Genomic DNA, 21316 nt, shown 5'->3' on the forward strand with positions numbered 1-21316 from the left:
AAAGCTAGAATTTGAGACTAATTTGTCTGACTCTTGAGCGCTGGCTCTGAATCACCATGCTACGCACAGAAGAAAGGAGATGCTGGATGTGTACGGCAAACAGGGAAAGTCCAACCTGGCTGGAGTTTAGAGTGTTTAAACATAAACAATAAGAGAGATGGGAGAAAAAAGAACGGGGAAACCCTTGAAAAAAAGCCCCACAAATGTTAGCTTAAGAGTTTTGGCCTGTTTTATATATTTCAGAACTAATTCAGAAAAGCAAACACCAGAAACATAACCTGCATGTTTTCCATTAAGAAAGGCTTTAAGCACAAAGACAAAAATGAGAGAGAAAGAACACGTAGGGGGTCGACAGCAAGAGCTTTCTCTTATGCCAATAAATAGATCAATCGGTCTAGGATAGGTTGTGCTCCAATTACAAATAACTGCAAAATACTGGTTAAAACAATACTCTTGCCCATATTGCACATCTGTTGAGGGTCAGCAAGAAAGCTCTTCTCCGTATCACCTTACTCTAAGAACTTTGCTGATGGAGTGGCAACCAATGCCAACTCTGATAGAGGCAAGAGAGGTCTGGATGGTCTGGCACCTGCATTTAAAAGCTCCATTCAGGGGGCGCCTGGGTGGCTCAGTTGGTTGAGCATCCGACTTCGACTCAGGTCATGATCTCACAGTTTGTGAGTTCTAGCCCCACATCGGGCTCTGTGCTGACAGCTCAGAGCCTGGAGCCTGCTATAGATTCTGTGTCTCCCTCTCTCTGTGTCCCTCCCCCATTCACAGTCTGTCTCTGTCTCTCTCCCTGAAAAATAAATAAACATTAAAAAAAAAAAAAGCTCCATTCAGAAGTAACTGGCATCTCTCCCATTCCAACTCATCCATGGTCTCATCTGCCCACAGGGTGTGTAATCCTAGCTTAACGCTCAGAATTCGAAGAACCAGAATCCCCAGCGAACAGTACTAATGGGTACTGCCAGCAAATATGAGGTCTGAACTCACCCAGGGTTATGTTAAGATCTCACGTGTGGTCATCTATATAGATGGCTGCCTATTCTCAGGAAGAGGGAGGCCTCTCTGGGGAGGGGGGGTGCAAGAAAATGTAACCTCACTCCATCCCTTAGATTGGAATGAATATGGAAGCAATTGTACGGTCTTTAGATGGCAAATATTAAAGTCATAGGGTAAAATGCTCAAGTAGAAAACTAGAACTCAGAAGAGGAACCTGAAGTAGAATCTTAGTTTCTTCTCTCTGGGTTTATTGTCTTGCATCCAGACTTTAGGGCATGCTTAAAGATGCTTTCCTGAGCAGTAAGAGAGGAAAGAACTCAGCCAGGAGAAGGAATGTGGAAAAGCATCCAAAAGGCAATCTGTGAGAGAGTCCAGATGTATGGCTGCAGGTCACGGTGCCTTTGCATTCTGTACCCCTGTGCACTAGGTAGCATGTTGAATGCTTAAACGTATCGGTCAGGGCTCAGCTAAGTGGTTCTTTTGCTCATTGAGTTAGGAGGCATTTGTGTGACTGCTTTCATTTAGTGGATCAGCTTGAGGCTAGGCTTAGCTGAAGACCACGGGATGATTAGGCTCTTCTCCCTTACCCTCTCTATGTAGTCTCAAGGCCTCTTCCTTTTTACGTACCCTCTTCATGTGGCTTCTCCACGTGATCTCTCCAGCAGGGTAATCAGATTTCTTACATGGTAGCTCAGAACTCCCAAGGAAGCAAAAGCAGGAACTTCTAGGCCTTTGTAAGACTTGGGCCAAGGGGCGCCTGGGTGGTTCAGTTGGTTAAATGTCAGACATCGGCTCAGGTCATGATCTCACAGTCCGTGAGTCTGAGCCCCGCATAGGGCTCTGTGTTGACAGTTCAGAGCCTGAAACCTGCTTTGGACTCTGTGTCTCCCTCTCTCTCTGCCCTTCCCCCACTCACGCTCTGTCTCTCTGTCTTTCTCTCTCTCAAAAAATAAATAAATATTAAAAAAAATTTAGGCCAAGAACTTACATGCCAGCACTTCCCTGTGTCTCTTGGTTAAAGGAAGTCACCAGGCTAGTCCACATTCAAGGGGACATTAGTCAAGGACATGGATACAAGAAAGTAGGGTCAACGGTGGCCATCAGTGTAACAGACTGTCAACACAAGCTTGAAAGGTAAGATTCTTATAGTCATAGACATTCCACTCCCTAGAAGGTAGACTATTTAGAAAATATACAGATGGGCCTTAAGGAGGGATCCCATGAATAACCTCTAAGAGAACTTCCCCCACATCTCTCACCCTCTACCACACTCTACAAAAATTAGAGGAATTAACTCATGTGCTCTCTCAGAAGGCTAAGTTATTTTGTGCCCAGACACATCCTTAGGAGAAACGAAAAGGATAATGCCCAGTCACTCACTTTGGTAAACACTCTCAGAAACAAATTATCAAAGTCCTCGCTTCGTGCATTCTATGATGGATCAGATCGCAACCAAAATGAAGAATAGGGAAACAGTAATGAGAATTCTGGTTTGGAAGAGGACACGACTTTCCTATTTGCAGAGTGGCCAAGAAGGTCAGAGCTGCCATATCCCAAGGAAAATGACAAAACCAGGATAAAGGAGGGAGAAGCTACACCACCCCCATGAAAGGCATATGAACTTGGTCATGACAAAGCAGAGGAGGTGTAGAAACAGATGGGAAAGAGTAGTTTGGTCTATTTAATGATATCGTTTTGAAAATAACCCCAACTAAATGTTTGATTGGGTTGTCCTGAAACTCTCATCTTGGAGACTCTTTAGCCCTGATCATCAACCTGGGAGATCTTACTGACTTTCTACTTTCCTATCTGAAGAGTTAAGATAATAAATAATGTCAAGAGCTGGAAAGTAATAAAGTTCTAGAGGAGTTCCATAGGGTTCCAGAGGAGTCTGAAACTGAGAGGATCCTGCCGTGTTCTTAATCTTTTGTTTCGTAATCAGAGTGATAAGGTGGATGGTCAGAAACTGGTTATTAGATGTATTAAAGTTCATCCTACTTCACGGTCACACTCATTGTAACTCTAACATCTCCAGGAGTTGAAAGGAGAGTGTGCATCCCCACCACCACATTCGTTATCAAGCAGTATCAGATGACAGGAGAGCTCTGTTTGCTCTAATTGCAAACTCAAGCTTTGACAACGGGAACATGGGGATTTTGTGTTAAGTGCTGTGTCAATTAGGGTCCCAACAGGAAACAGAATTCCACTCAACCAGATTTAATGGAAGAGAATTGATGACCATTGATAGAATTAAGAGGACTAGGTAATGATATGGACGCACTCAGAGACTAGCCACAGTGATAGGTCATCACTGCCCCTTTGGCTGAAGGGACAGTGGGATGAAACAATGTCACTGCAGTATGGTGAGACCTGAACGCATGGAGAAGAAAACACCATGCAGATACTCTAGCGTAGAGGAGTCCAGCCACTATCCAAACTTTAACGTTGAAGTATGGAGAAGGCAGGACACCCTAAACTTTCTCTCCCCAAACATTCCAAACTCTCCAACTTCCTGGTGGTGTCTTTCATCAGCTGAGTCAAAACATGAGCCAGAGGACAATGGGGTCCTTAATGTAGTCCAAATAAATCAGTCTCCGGCACACACAAAGCAGAGCAGGAAACGGAAAAAAACAAATGGGGGAGGGGAGGGTGGAGAGCATCAAACAGAAAATAACCTGCACCATCATAAAAAATGGGAGGGAGTGGAAAGCCATGAGTCCCAGTCACAATAGAAGTATAACCAACTCTTAAAAATATTTTCTATTTTATTCCAACAGTCGCAGAGAAAAATAATCTTATTCACTTCATATTTCAGAGTTATTACATATTACAGAAAAAATATGGGTGGAGCTTAAGAATAATTACAGAACACCGCTTAAAAGACAAAAGATTCTAAAGGTTCTAATTTAAGGGTCTAGCAACACCACACTGGGAAAATTTCAGCACCAAAAATAATTGTTATAATCTTATGGTTAATTGAAACAAGGTGTACCTATGAAAGCATATTGGTTCATAATGAGAAACCAATTAAACAAAGTATAAAAAATTATAGGTATATAAAATAAAAGAGTGATAACCACAATAAGGTATTTTTTAAGGAAGTTTGAAGCATGGATATATATGAGTATTTCATTTCTTCTGTTCAGTATATGTCTATTATAAAGTTTCAGTAGGTGCTATTTCTGTCTCTGGTAGTGGAGAAAGTAAATACAGAAGACAGCAAGTGAGACAAACACCCCTAGAAATTTTATACAATAACCAAGTACAAAGGTGGCTTAAGATATGTACCAAAGTTATAAAAAAGAAAAGAAGTCACTAGATGTGAGTTTGGATGGATAAGAAATAAGAGTTCCTGAAAGGGTAAATATGTGACTAAACATCAAAGACAATTTCTCAAGTTGCAAAATCTTTAAAATATCATCGATGTATTAACACAAGTATAAAAAATAAGTATGGGGCTTAGTAACAATAGTACAAAAGATGGGTGGATACATTTGAAAATACAGTTTTAATTTGTATGTATCAACCGTGACATGGTGTTAGGTTACATGAAGATAAACTATGGATTAATTTATGAAGATAAACTGCATATTGTAAACCCTAGAGCAACCATTACAAAATAAAACAGAGATAAAGCTAATAAGCCAATTGTGAAAATAAAATAAAATTCTAAAACACACTTAAAAGGCCAAAAAAGGGGTGCCTGGGTAGCTCAGTCAGTCAAGCATCCAACTTAGGCTCAGGTCACGATCTCACCATTTCCGAGTTCAAGCCGTGCGTCGGGCTCTGTGCTGACAGCTCAGAGCCTGGAGCCTGTTTCAGATTCTGTGCCTTCTTCTCTCTCTGCCCCTCCCCCACGTGCATTGTCTCTCTCTCAAAAATGAATATACATTTTAAAAAAATTTTTAAAGGCCAAAATAAGACTGAAAAGGAATAGAGAACAGATAGTACAACATCAATAAATAGCGAAGAGGTGGATTTAAGTCCAATTATATTAATAATTGCATAAGATGTAAATGTCTAAACATTCCAATATAAAGAGAATAAAAGAGAAAAATTATATGTTCATTTTCATATATGCATAAGATGTATTTGACAAACTTTAACACTTACCCATGATTATATAACAAAAACATTCAGCCAAGTAGGAATAGAAGGAAACTCTTCAACCTTATGAAGAATGTCTACAGTGAAACCAATAACTCATATCGTATTTAATGGTAAAAGATTGAACATCATATTTAATGGTGAAAGGCAACACACAGTCAACAAGGTATGAATTTCTACTCTCAGCAATTCTGTTCAACACTGTACCGGAGGTCCTAGCCATTTCAATAAGGCAAGAAAAAAAAGGCATATAGATTGGAAAGGAAGAATTAAAACTGCCTTCGTGAATAGAAAAGATGATCATGTGCAAAATAAAAAGTCCTAAAGAACCTAGAAAACAAGCCACTAGGGAAAAAAAAAAATGAGCAAGGTGACAAGATAAAATGTCAATATGTAAAAAAAAATCAACTGATTGCTATATACTATCAATGAACAATTGGAAACTGAAATTTAAAAATACACCATTCACAACAGCATCAAAAAACATGAACTATTTAGAGATTTGTTTTTAGTATGTTCAAAACCTGTACACTAAAATGCAGAGCAGCTTTATTTGTAATCACCAGATTAGTAATTGTCTGGATTCAGGTCTGGGGTCATCACAGAGCCTGACTAGCAAAAGGCATTGAGGAAAATTTTGGGTAGTGATGAAAATATTCTATATGCTCTATGTATTGATAATGGTTTGCTTCCTTGGTATATGCATTTGTGAAAAGTCATTGAACTGTAAAAGTGGATGCATTTTTGTATATTAATTATAGCTTAATTTGTGTATTATTAATTGTATGTAATTAATTTATATATAAATATTAAAAGACAATAAATCCTTTATTTTTTAAAAAATTTTTTTTTCAACGTTTTGTATTTATTTTTGGGACAGAGAGAGACAGAGCATGAACGGGGGAGTGGCAGAGAGAGAGGGAGACACAGAATCGGAAACAGGCTCCAGGCTCCGAGCCATCAACCCAGAGCCTGACGCGGGGCTCGAACTCACGGACCGCGAGATCGTGACCTGGCTGAAGTCGGATGCCCAACCGACTGCGCCACCCAGGCGCCCCGACAATAAATCCTTTAAAAAGGAAAACACGGAGATAATTTTGTGGTGGAAATAGGTTACAAATATGGCAAGTGTGAATCTAAAAAGTCATAGTAGTAGAGTTTATCTTTACTGGTTAGTGACTTGTGTTCGAATAGCTGTGGGCAAGGCATGAGTTCTTGCCCCCTGAGTGAGAGCCAATTAATCTAAAACTCAGGTACTGAAAGTTTGAATAGTCAACAAAGATATTCTTCTTCTTTTCAGTCTGGTAAGATTACTGCTTCCCTGAGTAGGTGTCAAAATATTATTATTGAAGTCCTAGAAAGATCCCAGCTAAGTAAGGAAATAAACCTTAGAAAAGATAAAACCAAATACAGAATTAATAAGGAAATGAATTGAGACCACAAGAGTGACATCTTAGAATAGGTGTGAAGGCATACATAATAATATGTTTTGTAATAATTCCATTTGTGTTTTGCCTACAGTTAAATATGTGTGCAGCATTTAAAAGAATAAATTATATAAAATTTGAAGTTGCAATTAATTATTTGAGAGAATTTCATTAATCACACTCCAAATCAATAATGTCAATACTCAGGAAAATTGGTTTTCAAATTTTTGATTCTTAGATATATGAATTCAATAAATTGCATTTAAATAAATTACAAATGTTAGTGAGTTATTTATATCTATGTACCAAGAGCACCTCGGGCATCACAGCACTTATCAGAACAGATGAGGAAACTAAAGCCCATAGAAATTAAGTCATTTGTTAAGGGTCATAGGGCTCTCTAGCTCCTGGGACCGTATTTTTCCTAATATATTATTTCTGCAGATGAAAGAAAGATTAAATATATCCTAGAAAGATAACACAAGACATGATTGAGAAATGGGTACTAGTGACAAATAAGCAGGAGTAACATAAGACAAGATGGTAGGGTGGGAACAACATTGGATCAGAAGTCAGGGGAGCTAGGTTTTTGTCAAGGTTGACCACTCACTGATACGTGAACTAGAACAAGTCACTTCCTCTGTCCAGAGCGTCATTTCCTAAAAAAAGTGCCTGGCTATAGAATTCCCAGGTACTTCCTGACCTGAATATATGAATGATGGAGGCAGCATTAGAGTCAGTGATGGTGTTGCTACCCCACATAAAGAGCAATCGGATAAAAGGGAAACAGAAATTTTCTAATTTTGGAACAGAAAACTACAGTTAGGTAAGATCAGGAGAAAGACAAACACAAATTAATTCAAGTCAAAATTCAATGTAGATGTAAAATTCAGAGTAAAGTTCGATGAGAAATTTCTCTCGCAGCTTCCCAGAAGCCAAAGTGAAAAGGGAAATGATCGTCTATAAGAAACAGTATTGCATAATTTTTAAGAGAGCCGACTTCGGAGTAAGACTCTCTGTGTTCATACCCCAAATCTATACCACTTACTGTGTGACCTCAGGTAGGTTTTCTTACCTGGAACATACAACGATAACAGTACATAATTCATTGGACTGCTGCAAGCATTTAACATAGTTAATAGTCACTTAGCATAGTTAATTCGTGTACCACACAATGCCTGACATCCAGAAATGGGTTAGTGTTAGATTTTTTCAATTTTACTTTTTACATAAAATAACAAGCATAGCATTTGTTTTAGAATGGTAACTCCACCACACCTGAAAAACAAATAATCCAGTGAAGAAATGGGCAGAAAACATGAATAGACACTTCTCTAAAGAAGACATCCGGATGGCCAACAGGCACGTGAAAAGTTGCTCAACGTCGCTCCTCATCAGGGAAATACAAATCAAAACCACACTCAGATATCACCTCACGCCAGTCAGAGTGGCCAAAATGAACAAATCAGGAGACTATAGATGCTGGAGAGGATGTGGAGAAACGGGAACCCTTTTGCACCGTTGGTGGGAATGCAAACTGGTGCAGCCGCTCTGGAAAACAGTGTGGAGGTTCCTCAAATAATTAAAAATAGACCTCCCCTATGACCCAGCAGTAGCACTGCTAGGAATTTACCCAAGGGATACAGGAGGACTGATGCAGAGGGGCACTTGTACCCCAATGTTTATAGCCGCACTCTCAACAATCGCCAAAGTATGCAAAGAGCGTAAATGTCCATCAACTGATGAATGGATAAAGAAATTGTCGTTTATGTACACAATGGAGTACTACGTGGCAATGAGAAAGAATGAAATATGGCCCTTTGTAGCAACGTGGATGGAACTGGAGAGTGTTATGCTACGTGAAATAAGCCATACAGAGAAAGACAGATACCATATGTTTTCACTCGTATGTGGATCCTGAGAAACTTAACAGAAACCCATGGGGGAGGGGAAGGAAAAAAAAAAAGAGGTTAGAGTGGGAGAGAGCCAAAGCATAAGAGACTTTTAAAAACTGAGAACAAACTGAGGGTTGATGGGGGGTGGGAGGGAGAGAAGGGTGGGTGATGGGTTTTGAAGAGGGCATTTTTTGGGATGAGCACTGGGTGTTGTATGGAAACCAATTTGACAATAAATTTCATATAAAAAAAAAGAATGGTAACTCCAGCAGATTCCTGTTTTAGCAACATACTGAGAAAATTTTATAACTGTTTAAAACCCTTGCTTATGTTCATTATCGACTTATTCTTGCCTAGAAGTACATAGCAATGAGTGGTAAAGAGTTTTTAAAAACTGAAAACCCCAGAACAAAGACCCAGCACAGTGTCCAGATGATAAACAAATGTTTGTTATATCACAGGGTATGGCACTGAGTGCCAGGAACAGTAATAAAATTAATAAAGGCTAACATCCTTTTAAAACCTCCCACAGGGTTTTCTCAGATCTCTTAGCAATTTTTCTTTCCTTTTGAAATCTTTAAAGAGAATATCTCCGATCCAGAAGAGAGAGAATGAGAATACGAACTAAGCACTCCTTCACCCCCAAACCTTACTGAAATGGTAGGTCTTTTGCATGTATCTGTTGCCAAAGGTTGCCACTGAACAAGCATTTATGGAGTACCTACAGTGTTGCAGATTCTTCAGTAAATTCTGGGATGTGAGGATGAGTAAGATACAAAAGCCCTCAGGAAAGGAGCATCTCAATGTCAACAACATTGAGAACCAGGACCTCAAGAGTATAATCCAGGAGAAGAAACAAGACATACACCAATAAATGTATTAGAACCAGGATATATTAGAATATGTACGTGCCATAAGAACAGTGCAGGCAGAAAGTGCCAGAGGAATCCAGAGGTGGGTGAGATTACATATGCCAAAATACTTGAAACTAAATACTGAATGTGAAGAGTGTAGATGGAAAGTCCATTCCAACTCTGCCATGCCTGTGTTTTGTGTTTCCCATTTGAAGGCTACCATGAAATAGGTCAGCAGAAACAAATTCTATACTAGACCCTAATGAAAGTCTCAGACAATTGAAATCCTTCTTTGGTGTTTGACACTTGTCCCAGGGAAAGCTTGCTATGTGTCAACTCTGATAGAACACAACAGCCAATGTTTAAACATTCCATCTCCTCAAGTTGTCTTTCCAGAATGCACCCAATTCATCTTGTATGAGGTAAAAGACGTGGTCGGATTTCTGAGTGATGAAATCATTAAAAAGGAAGCCAGCCACCACATGTAAGATACTGCTATATTAATATTTGATTCAAGGGAATGTGGGACCAGTTATCAATAATTCAGTCATCATTTAATATCAGAGACATGGAATGTGCCTGACTGTTGTATTAGTTTACACATTAGAGGGACTAAGATGTAGCGTGTTATTGCCACGGTCATATTTCTTATGGTACGCGATGACAGCATGGCTTATGAGAACTGAGATGATATACTTATTCTGCCTCCCAGATCCATAAAACAATTGGGAGCAGCTAGACCAGCCCTACTGGGAGGAGTTGTAAATAGAAATGTAGACTAGGATTCTGTTTCAGTGTGGATTCTTCCAGAAGAAGCAGTTCCTGAAATGGGGATTCAAATGCAAGTAGTATATTTGAAAGGAGAAGGAAATACTAGCAGGGGAGTGGATGAGACCAGGGAAAGAAGGAAGCCAACTAGGGGGCTGTCACCAAGCCAACTACAACCGTGGATGCCTGGAGTTCCATCCCATGGGCCAAAGCAAAACACTTGCCTCCGAGTTATCATACTCAAGGGATGATGAATCTGGGGTGTTTATACAACCGTCCCCATTAGCCATTGGTTGAAGGCTGCTACCAAAGAGTGCAATCCCCTGGAACTTTAGATCTACCACATGGGCCAGAAAAACATGCCTCAGAGAGAAAATCCTCGAACACAGGAATGCAGGTGGAAATGGAAGATGTGGCAAAGCACTAGTGGCATCTGTCAACCTGTCTCTACTACCCAAACAGATGGAAGAGAAGAGAACCAACGTTTAGTAAGTACCTACTACAGGTTACACATGTTGCCCATGTCATAACGTCCAATCCCTAACATAAAAACAGAGCCCACTTTTTCCAAATGAATGAAGTAGATGTCAGGAGAAAAAGTGACCTACCCAAGCTAGCCCAGCCCCAGAATAAGAGGATTCAGAGTCAACTCTCTCCAACCTCAAAGCTGACACCTTTCCAATTAAGGGCATTGGAGTTCCCTTTTGCGGCCATATACACCAAGTCATTTAGATACAATCTGCAGACCTAAATTTTGACGGGTGGCTTCCACAATTCCCAGTTTTTGCCTTGTTTTCTCCCTGCCTAGAATGCCTTTCTCTTTTTATATCCATTTATCTAAGTTGGGCTGCTGGTGAAGCTGAAGCCAGCCTCTAGAAGTTTAGGACTTAGACAAGCAGAACTAGACAAAAAGAAGCATCCCACATGGAAAAAGAGGGTGAAGGTGGTGCTGGTCCTTTTAATGAGATTCTTAAGTAACTTTCACACACACAAGCATCACCACACCCCCAAACAAAAACTAAGCGGTGACAATGTGCCTGGGATGCTCACATAGAATAGAGAGCTTGCTTTGGCTGTAGCTACGGAGGAAGGGGCTCGCGGGTGGGCAGACACCAGCACAAGATGGCCTTTGAAAGCCAGGCGATTGACTCTGGTCTCCTTCTGGGGACAATAAGCCATTCTTGTAGAATTCTGAGCAAGGAAAATGTCATACACAAAGTGGCATTTCAGAAAAATTAACCTGGCAGCCATGAACCACATGGATTAGACAAGAGAGGGTTGGAATGGAGAACACAGTAACAAAACCTAAGGAGCTTCTAGAAATTTCCCTTTGGCTTCCTGGGGTTTAAAAGTTTATTGATCCATTTTTTTCTTTTTCTATCCTAAATTAGGAGCAAGCCAAGCTGGCTTTACTCAAATTCTGAGCTGGGTTAAAAGTACTTACTATTGGCAAAGGACCCTCGGAAAATTCCCTCTCCTGGCTTTGTGAAGTATAAAAATCTAGGCAGTGTCATTTTTCTTACTTTTCACTCATCACTCCAGTTCATAAGAGATTTTCAGGGAGTCTTTTCTCCTTACTATCAGAAAGTGGCTTTTTTTTTTTCAGCTCTATAGTGATAAGCTTTCAAGTCAGAGCTAAAAAGTTTTGGTGTCTGGAGACCCAAGATGCTAAATGTGGAAACCTATGATCTCATCTTGCCAAGCAAGCCACACAGTGTTCTCAGGGAGAGTGGCCCAAAAAGCAGACTTCAGATGCTAACATGTACACATGCGCACACAAAGGCCTGGCTTCTGCCTCTACCAATGCCCTGGATGCCATGTCAGTCCTCCCCATCATCCAAATAAGGGGTATGATTCTCAGTCCTAAGAGCCATTAATGAGAAAGACATCTCAACAAATGTAAAGAACAGGATTGTGCTGTTCCTCTCTGCCTTTCCCAACTTTTAATGAAATGTTCATTTGAAATGCCATATCCAGTTGTCTGCCAATCAGCTGGGCAACAGCCAGTAGCCCACGTTACCCTTCCACTGCTGATGGAAGCCCAGACAAATTTTTGCTAGCGAGGGATTGGAAGAGCCATTTATCGCATGAAGAAAGTGACTGTCAAATAAAGACTAAGAATCATTCTGAGTGGCGGTGTTCCAATTTAGCCAAAACTTAAAAAAAAAAAAAAAGAAGACCTAGCCTGAGATTAAAGCAATCGCTGGGATCAGAAATCAGATCAATACTGTTGGGAATTTTCAGGGAGCACACAACCCTCTCTTCCGCAACTAGTTCCAAAAAGTTTTTAAAGTAAGACAAAGAGCAGCTGGGAGATCAAAACGTCACCTTCCCCAACCTACCACACATGTCACCTCATCAGCACGGCATTTAGCTTCCAAGTTCCCTTCCTTGTACACACTATCAAAATCAACAACTATGCAGAAACAGGGGAGGGACTTAATGGAACCTCAACTGTCCACTCGGCTGGGACCCCAATCTAAGGATGTCTTTGGTACTCCTTCCAAAACAAAGGCATTTTTAGCTTAAAAGTAATAAATTGGGGCTCCTGGGTGACTGAGGTGGCTGAGCATCTAACTTCAGCTCAGGTCATGATCTCGCGTTCGTGGGTTCGAGCCCCGCATTGGGCTCTGTGCTGACAGCTCAGAGCCTGGAGGCTGCTTCTGATTCTGTGTCTCCCTCTCTCTCTGCCCCTCCCCTGCTCGCGCTTTGTCTCTCTCTGTCTCTAGAAAAATAAGATAAAACATCAAAAATTTTCTTCAAAAATAAATAAAAGTAATAAATTATACGAGCGGCATGTGATTGAAATTGTCACTCCCCTTGTTGGCAAGTGTGAAAGATGGAAATATCCACATGGTCGAAAGGGGTAAGAAATAAGTCAGACACGATGGGAAAACCAAATCTGTTGATACAAGGCAGGAGTCTTGGAAGGGTAAGAGGTTCTAGGGAAGAGCAGCCCCTCCAGAGGGCAAGGGGCTGATGCAGGCTTCTGAAGGATGCAGAAAGGCTCCCGCTGAGTGGAGAGCAGATGTAGAGTACTTCAAGCTCACTCGTTCCTGCCGTTTCGATCATTTAGACCTCAGCTGGGACTTTGCCGAAGTAAGCAACTCCAGCAATCTGGAAACACAGAAGTATTTTGATCCATTTATTTGAGGGACCGACCCTTTTCCAGACCACTATCACATCCAACAGATGTACGGCACGGATGGATTTGTTACTAGGCTTCTCTTTACAGCACTACAAATGTATGTGGCTAATTATATAGCCACCTGCAGTTGTACAGATGGAAACATCTCAGCTCCAGCTGGAGCTCACACCAAGACTGGGAGATGCTTGGCAGCAGCAGTTACAAGCTTTGGCGGCTGTGGGCTGAAACGGCTTGGCCTGTTTTCCCTTTCGGGGTTCCAAAGTACAGCTCCAGTGGACAGCGACTGCGGGTGCTTTAAACTATTCTGGCGAGGGGCCAGGCTGGCTGGTATGACCAACCTTTTTCAGCCCTGGAGCCTGGGTTCACCTCCTTATGAGTCAGTATTTCTTTAAATTGCACTAAAGGAAGTGAATTCGTGTTATGCATTTATTATATCTTAGTCCATTTTACTGAGCTGCAAAATATATAGAGTATTACAAATAGAGATGTCATGTATTAGTCATGATAATAATAGCTAATAGGCTTATACCCTTTTGAGAGAGGAGGAAATTAAGTCACAGGCACGCCTAGCCAGGAAGATCCTAAAATTAAGTCCAGACAGAGGCTATTCAGGTATTTTCCATCACATCCCGGTGCTCTCTGTCCCTCAAAAGCTTGCTCTCAACACCTAGAGAATTTCATATTTCACTGATGTTTGAGAATGTCTCCTAGATTATTTTATGAAGCTGGGACTGCTAGCAGCAATAATACGGAGAAAACAACTTTCATTTGATGTAAAAACTTCTGAAAATGTGAATGCCATTACAGACTGGCTTTTTCCTGCTTCTAAGGAGGGTCTTCTCCATGCTTTAAGAACACGTCTACAAAGCAAAACAGAATAATAACCTCCCTAAGGCCTGACTGCGAAAGACAATGGAGACGTTAATTTTGGGTGAACCTAAGGTCTGCGTGCTTCTTTTGAGATATGGAAAACCAGCTTGTGGATTATTGCTTCTCTTTGAAATGGTTATTCCAATACAGAGCACACAGCTTTGTGAAAACCACGAGGCAGTTGTGAAAACATGATAAGGTAAGGCTCACATGAGCCCTGGTGATGAGAAGACGGACCACAGCCTGAGTCAAACACCACTTGTAAACTGATCCTTGGAGAAACTTACGGTTTATCATTCAGAGGACATTTAGGGCTCAGCCAATTATATTCACCTCAAGTTTATCTATTATTCCATATTACATTCCTTTGGTAAAATGAGACATTATTCCTAATACCATTATTCTATGATTATAATTCCCACTGACAAGATAAGAATTGTAAAGTCCAGAAAAGCCACTGATTCACCTAATTGCAAAGCAGGTCCCTAATTAATTAAACGAATACACCATTATAGACTGAGATAGCAGCTCTAATGCTGCGGAGGCCTTTATAAGCAAACCAAAGTCTGAGCCTGTAAATGCCTCAAGGTTCTGAACTCAGAATGCTAAGAACAACCAATTGAAACAGCCAACTAGGTTTTAAGCTATAGCCAGTCAAACAGTTTCCTTCCTTTCCTTCCACATTTTCTGTAAAGTCTTTCCCCAGGGCTCCTGCAGAAGGGTGCTCCTAACCATTTCTGGGGTGGCACTGCCTGTTTAAAATGATTTTTGCTCAAACTTTTTTCCCCTCCTTCCCCACCCCCACCCCCCGTTTTATCAAGGTATAACTGACAATGATGTGATTTACATATATTGCGATACGATTACCACAATAAATTTTGTTAACATCCATCATCTCCATCAGAGAGGCACAGGAAAAAAAAAAAAGGAAAGGAAAAATAAAAAATGTTCTTCTCCTTGTGATGAGAACTCTTGAGGTTTACTCTCGTAAACCTCAAATTGTTTTCAAATTGTGAAAATTATTAACGGGAAGCCTCGCTAGAACGAAGTCGGCAAGTCTGGGCATGGGAAGCTGTCATGACCCACCACTCAAAGTCAGTTGCAAACCCAACAGGAAAAGGCAGACTTGACTCTACTCGGACTTGACCTGGCACGTGGATACTGCTCTACTATTCCAGCTTGAGGAAGAGACGCTCTCCTTGTTCCCCAGGCAACAGCTTAGCCAATGAAAAGCCACCACTCTTTGAACTCCCAGTCTATTCCAAAGGACTTTTAGTTCATAACGGCCTCCCAACTTCCTCCTTGTTGCCTTAAAAAAAGAGTATCTCTCCTATGTTCCCCAGACTTGCCTGGGGCTTTGCCATAGCTTATTTGTCCTGGATTGCAATTCTCTTTTATTCCCAAATAAAACCATCTTTTGCTAGTAAAACAACTGGCAGTTTCTATTTTTAAGGCCAACAAAATACAGCATGCAGCAGTGTTAGCTACAGTCATCATGTTGTACATTGCATCCCCGGCTCTTATCTATCTTACAACTAGAAGTTTGTACTCAAATAAACTCCTAAAATTTAATATGCCTAGTTTATCTTTAAACACAAGTTGGAAGCAAAATTGGAATTTCAAGTCTCCAAATCATTATTCTGTTTAAATCAAGCTGACAGATGTATATTAGCTGCTACCGCGGGTCTAGAAGTAAGTGGACATTAAAGAAAAATAAAATCGGCCCCCTCTCTTTGACAGTTCTCATGTGCGAAGAGACAAAATGTTAACGCAAACAACTAGAAAGCAGTACAAGACAGGATGCTTATCAAGGACAAAACACTTTGACTGTCAGAAGACGGGCATCCCTAATATCTGTGGATTCTGCCTCTGATGGTCCAAAATCAAGGTGTCAGCAGGACCATGCTTCTTCCAGAAGCTCTGGAGGGGAATCCGTTTCTTGCTTCTTCCGGCTTCTGGTGGCTATAGCCATTCCCTGGCTGTGGGCACATCATTCCAATCTTCAAGGCTGGCAAATCCAAATACTTCTTTTCTCCATCTTCCCATTGGCCTGCTCCTCTGCCTCTCTCTTAGTCCAACAACTTAGACCACTTGGTCACATGACCCTGTTCCTCTGCCTCTATCTTAAAAGGATAATTGTGATTGCATTTAGGGCCCACCTGGATATATCAGAATAATCTCCACACCCCAAGATCCTCAACTTCTTTACATCTACAAAGACCCTTTATTGCCACATATGGCAACATTCAGACGTTCCAGAGATTAGGACATAGATATCATTTGGAGGGCCGGTTTTTAGCCCACCACATTACCCAACTTCAAAACTTACTATAAAGCTACAAAAATCAAGACAGTGTGACATTAACCTAAGGACAGACTTAGAGACTCAGAAACAGAACAGAGTCCAGAAATTAACTCTACATTCAAGGTCTATTGATTTTTAACAACATTTCCAAGGCAATTCAATAGTGAATCATTGTCTTTTCAACAAATGGTGCTTGAGATAATCGGAGAGCTAAAGAAATAAAATAATAAAAAACCGAAGACCTTTATCTCATGCATAAGCAAAAATTAACTTAAAAAAAAAAAGGATAATAGACCTGAATGTAAATGCTAAAATTATAAAACCTCCTGGGGCCGAGTCTTCCTGGGAACCTTTTGCCAGAAAGTCAATGCTTTTCTCACCTAAACTAAAATGGCTTTCCTAAAGAAAGCCAGAAGTACAGAAACAAACTGCAGAGAAGCAAAACCACAGAAGGCATGTGGAATGCCTTTACTGCAGATCCGAGTACCTGCCGGGCGTATTCAACAGAACTCTAAAGAGGGAAAAAGAATTCACATTTATTTTATCTGACTTATGCTTTACAGGTGACATCTCACTTTTCTTCCCAATAACCCCCCAAGGCAGTTAACATAATTGACATTTTACAGATGAGGAGACCGAGGCCAGTAAGTGATTTGTGCGAGGTCACAAAGACAGTAAATAGAACCAGAACACAAATCTAAGTGTGCTGGACTCTCCTCTTGCCTGCCTTTCAGGATGTTGTGTTAAATTAAAGTGCTAACACCCGTAAAACAGGGCGCAGTGTGCCCGATGCACCGTAAATGCTCTCCATAAGTATTAAATTAGACTCACCCTGTTTGCTCAAGACCCCAACCCGTTACAGCTAAGGAGTTAGGAGGAGGAGGCAAGGCCACCCAGCAGCTATGGTTCACTGCTCACTCTGTGCAAAATTCAAGCTGTAAACGCTGCTGCCCAAGAGACACAGCATAGAGAAGCTACTCAGGGGAAAGGAATTATGCCTATTCATGAGGATTTGCAACAAGGACCACCAAGCCCTTTCAACAGACTTCCTGGACCCTGCGTACATTGCAGACGTTCTCCATGAGGTTGCTAGAACCAACAGCAAAAGAGGACAGGCGTGGAAAGCAGATCAAAACACAAAGAACACGAGGATATTAAGAAATCACCAACCTAGAGAACAGTTACCAGTCCCTGGCATAATGAAGTTATAACATTAGCCTAACTCTTTAGCAAATCTATGTATATGTACCTAGTCATTCCTTTTAAAGGCAAATGAGTGTTAAGATAGCAATAGAAACGACCGCGTGACCTGCTGATGACAAAAATGGAATGAACTGAGTTTCTCTGCATGCCACCCACTGGGTGGAAAGGAAACACTGAAGGCTTAGATGGCTGAACCAGAATGGTTCCTTATTAACTTCATGAACTAGCAGCTAAGGAACATTTGTGCTAACAGCAACAGCAAATGTTCACTGAACACTTGCTAGGTGCCTTGCCTGGGTTATTGATTATTCACAATCTAATGAGGGCCCACGATTATCTTCTGCTTAACAGATGAGGAAACCAAAACAGAAAGCGTGAGCAGGTAGTGTGTTTAAAACTAGGACTGGTTGGGGTGCCTGGGTGGCTTGGTCGGTTAAGCATCCGACTTCAGCTCAGGTCATGATCTCACAGTTCGTGAGTTCGAGCCCCGCGTTGGGCTCTGTGCTGACAGCTTGGAGCCTGTTTCGGATTCTGTGTCTCCCTCTCTCTCTGCCCCTCCCCTGTTCATGCTCTGTCTCTCTCTGTCTCAAAAATAAATAAACGTTAAAAAAAATTTTTTTTTTAACTAGGACTGGTCTATCCAGCCTTGAAACTGAAGCCATTCACTATAGAGCTATGAACGTCTCCTATCCCCCAAACGTGGTCTAATAAAACATCTTTCTGCTCCTCTCCTCCCACAAAAATCTGGCAGGATTCGTGGTTTACAAATAATCGAATTGTCTTTCTTACTTTTCTAGCATTTCCTTAGGGGATCTGCTTTTAGAACATTCCAGTTTCACTCTTGCAAACCGCATTAGTCACTATGGAAACAGTTAATTCATTGATAAGAGTGGAGATCTTTTATTAATAAGGATACAACAGCATATGTGATCTATAATTAGTAGCTCTGCATAGAAAGTCATCCCCCCAAAAAATGTATAGTATTATGGGATTGTAGCCTTAGAACAACCTGCTGCAGGATGTAAATATAGGACAACCACTCCTGGCGAGTCCATTTGGCAAATCCCCTGATGCTTATTAAGTAGCGGTCTCCCCAGACTTCATTTCCCAAATCTGCTACTTGCACAGCAGCAGCGAACTGCCTGCAGAGCACAAAGTGGTCTCTGTCCTCCCCACCCCATCATCCTGGAGGGTTTTCAAGTGACTTGTGAGGTGGCCAAACAGTTCCTGGGCCTAATTAGCTCCCCCGCCAACTGAAGCACTCCCCCCCCAAACCCTGTGGCCTTCCACACAAAAGCCACAAATTGCTTTCTGACCTTTGAAGCCATCCCAGGAAGTCCCAGGCAGCCCGAAGGAAGAGCTTCCTAGCTGTGCCTTTATTGCTGGGCACCTTCTGATCAAAGTGTGGGCAAAGGGCAAGAGAACCAGCCCCTGATGGGCCACAGCTTTGGCGAAGCGCTGATGCCCGGAGCTAATCAGGGCCAGCAGGCCAGGGACAACAAGGGGCCTGTGTGGAAAAGCCCGGCCTCCGATGCCCCCTTGTGTGGACTTGGCCGTTCAGGCACAAGTCAAAGCAGAGGCTCTGGATCCGTCCTCCTCCTCCTCCTTTTTCTCTAATTCTCTTCATCCTTCCCTGAGCTGTGTTGGCTTGGCATCCAGGCTTCCATGCTCAGAGGGCAGCAAAGTCAGGGACGAAGGCATTTTCACATCTAGACCACTCCTCCACTTCCCAGCCTGCGACTCGAATGTTTTCAGCCTGCATTTGGATTCTGGCTCCAACACCTGCTGGCAGCGTGACTCTGGACTTGTTCCTTGATGCCATAAGCCTCAGCTCCCAGGTCAGACTGCGCTGGTTTGCATTCCAACACCACCACCTAATAGTTGGTAGTCTTGCAAAAGTTACTTCTCTGCACGTGTAGTCTTCTCCTATGCCAGCTGAGGATAAGAGTAACACCATCTTATAGGCAGGAGCTACTCACAGGAGGAGCCACCTGTAACTTTGGAATCGTAGAGGGAGGGGCTAGGTGGGAGGAACTGGGGGCCATGAAGGGGACGCAGGCACTGCCGGTGACGTTGTCTCTTGGCCTGACCAGCAGCGGTCAGCCCAAGAGCCTGGGAAGAGCAGATCGCTGGGGTACATCCTCTGCAGTCCAGAGCAGAGCATGGGAGGGTGGGGGCGCTTCTCAGTGCGTGTTGCCCCATACAGTTGTCTGTAGGGCTGAATAAGAAGCCAGGCAGAGCCCCCGACTAGCACAGGGACTGGCACCTTAAGGGTGAGCAGTATTATATGGCAGCTAGTAGTTGTGACGGTCAATTTCACGTGTCAGCTTTGGCCACAGGGCGCCCAGATTAAATGCTGCTTCTGGGCATAGCTGTGAGAGGGTCTCCAGACGAGACTGCACCTGCATCAGTGGGCTCAGGAAGGCATGTGGCCCTCCCCAGCGTGGCTGGGCCTCATTCAGTCCTTCGAGGGCCTTAACTGAACAAAAGGGACAGGAGAGAGGTTTCCCCCCTTCTTTCCTGCCATAGTGCTTAAGCTGGGACATCTCATCTTTTGTCCTCAGGCTGGGATCTACCCCATTAGCTCTCCTGGCTCTCATGCCTTCAGACTTGGACTGAGCTACACCACTGGATTTCCCAGGCTTCCAGCCTGCAGGCTGTGGGGCTTCTCAGCCTCCATAACTACATGAGCCAGTTCTTCACAATAAATAAATAAATAAATAAATAAATAAACAAACAAACAAACAAACAAACATCCCATTGTTTCTATTTCTCCGGAGAATCCTTTTTTTTTTTTTTTTAAGTATTTTTTTAACATTTATTTATTTTTGAGACATAGAGAGACAGAGCATGAACGGGGGAGGGTCAGATAGAGGGAGACACAGAATCTGAAACAGACTCCAGGCTCTGAGCTGTCAGCACAGAGCCCGACGCGGGGCTCGAACCCACGGACCGCGAGATCATGACCTGAGCCGAAGTCGGCCGCTTAACCGACTGAGCCGCCCAGGCGCCCCTCTCCGGAGAATCCTAATAACAACAGTCACACTCGGGGTGCCTGGGTGGCTCAGTCGGTTAAGCACCTGATTTCGGCTCAGGTCGTGATCCCACAGTTTGTGAGTTCGAGCCCCACATCGGGCTCTGTGCTGACAGCTTGGAGCCCAGAGCCTGCTTCGGTTCTGTGTCTCTGGCACTCTCTCTGCCCCTCCCCTGCTCTCTCTCTCTCTCAAAAATAAATAAACATTAAAAAGATTAAAAAAAAAAAAAAAAAAACAGTCACAGTCCTAATGGCTGCTGTAACAGAACTGCGCAGACACCTAACCCCCAGGGCCATGTGGGTGGGTCCCTGCCTGGCCTGAACAACTCTGTCAGCTGCTGGAACTCTGCTCTCCTGATTCTAGACTGCAGAAGCCCTGCTCCAGTTCCTGCTAAAACCCAACAGCATGCATACATACCTAGACCATCTCTCTCTCTCTCTCTTTCTCTCTCTCTCTCTCTCTCTCTCTCTGCCCTTTTTTTCTCTCGTTCCCAAAGCCCAGGCTATTGCTGAAAAGTGTCACAGAAATATGCCGACCAGGTTCACGCCAGAATGCTTACCCACAAATGGTGCTATCATCTTGTGTCCCTGGAATACTCTTCACTATGGTCCCTCTCAAGAGACCATTCCCACTTCCTTCTACTGAATCAAGATGAAAAAAAAACAAAAAACAAAAACCACCTCATCTTCCCTTACAAAA

This window comes from Panthera uncia, chromosome F2, assembly GCF_023721935.1.
Source record: "Panthera uncia isolate 11264 chromosome F2, Puncia_PCG_1.0, whole genome shotgun sequence".
In the NCBI taxonomy this organism is placed as follows: Eukaryota; Metazoa; Chordata; class Mammalia; order Carnivora; family Felidae; genus Panthera; species Panthera uncia.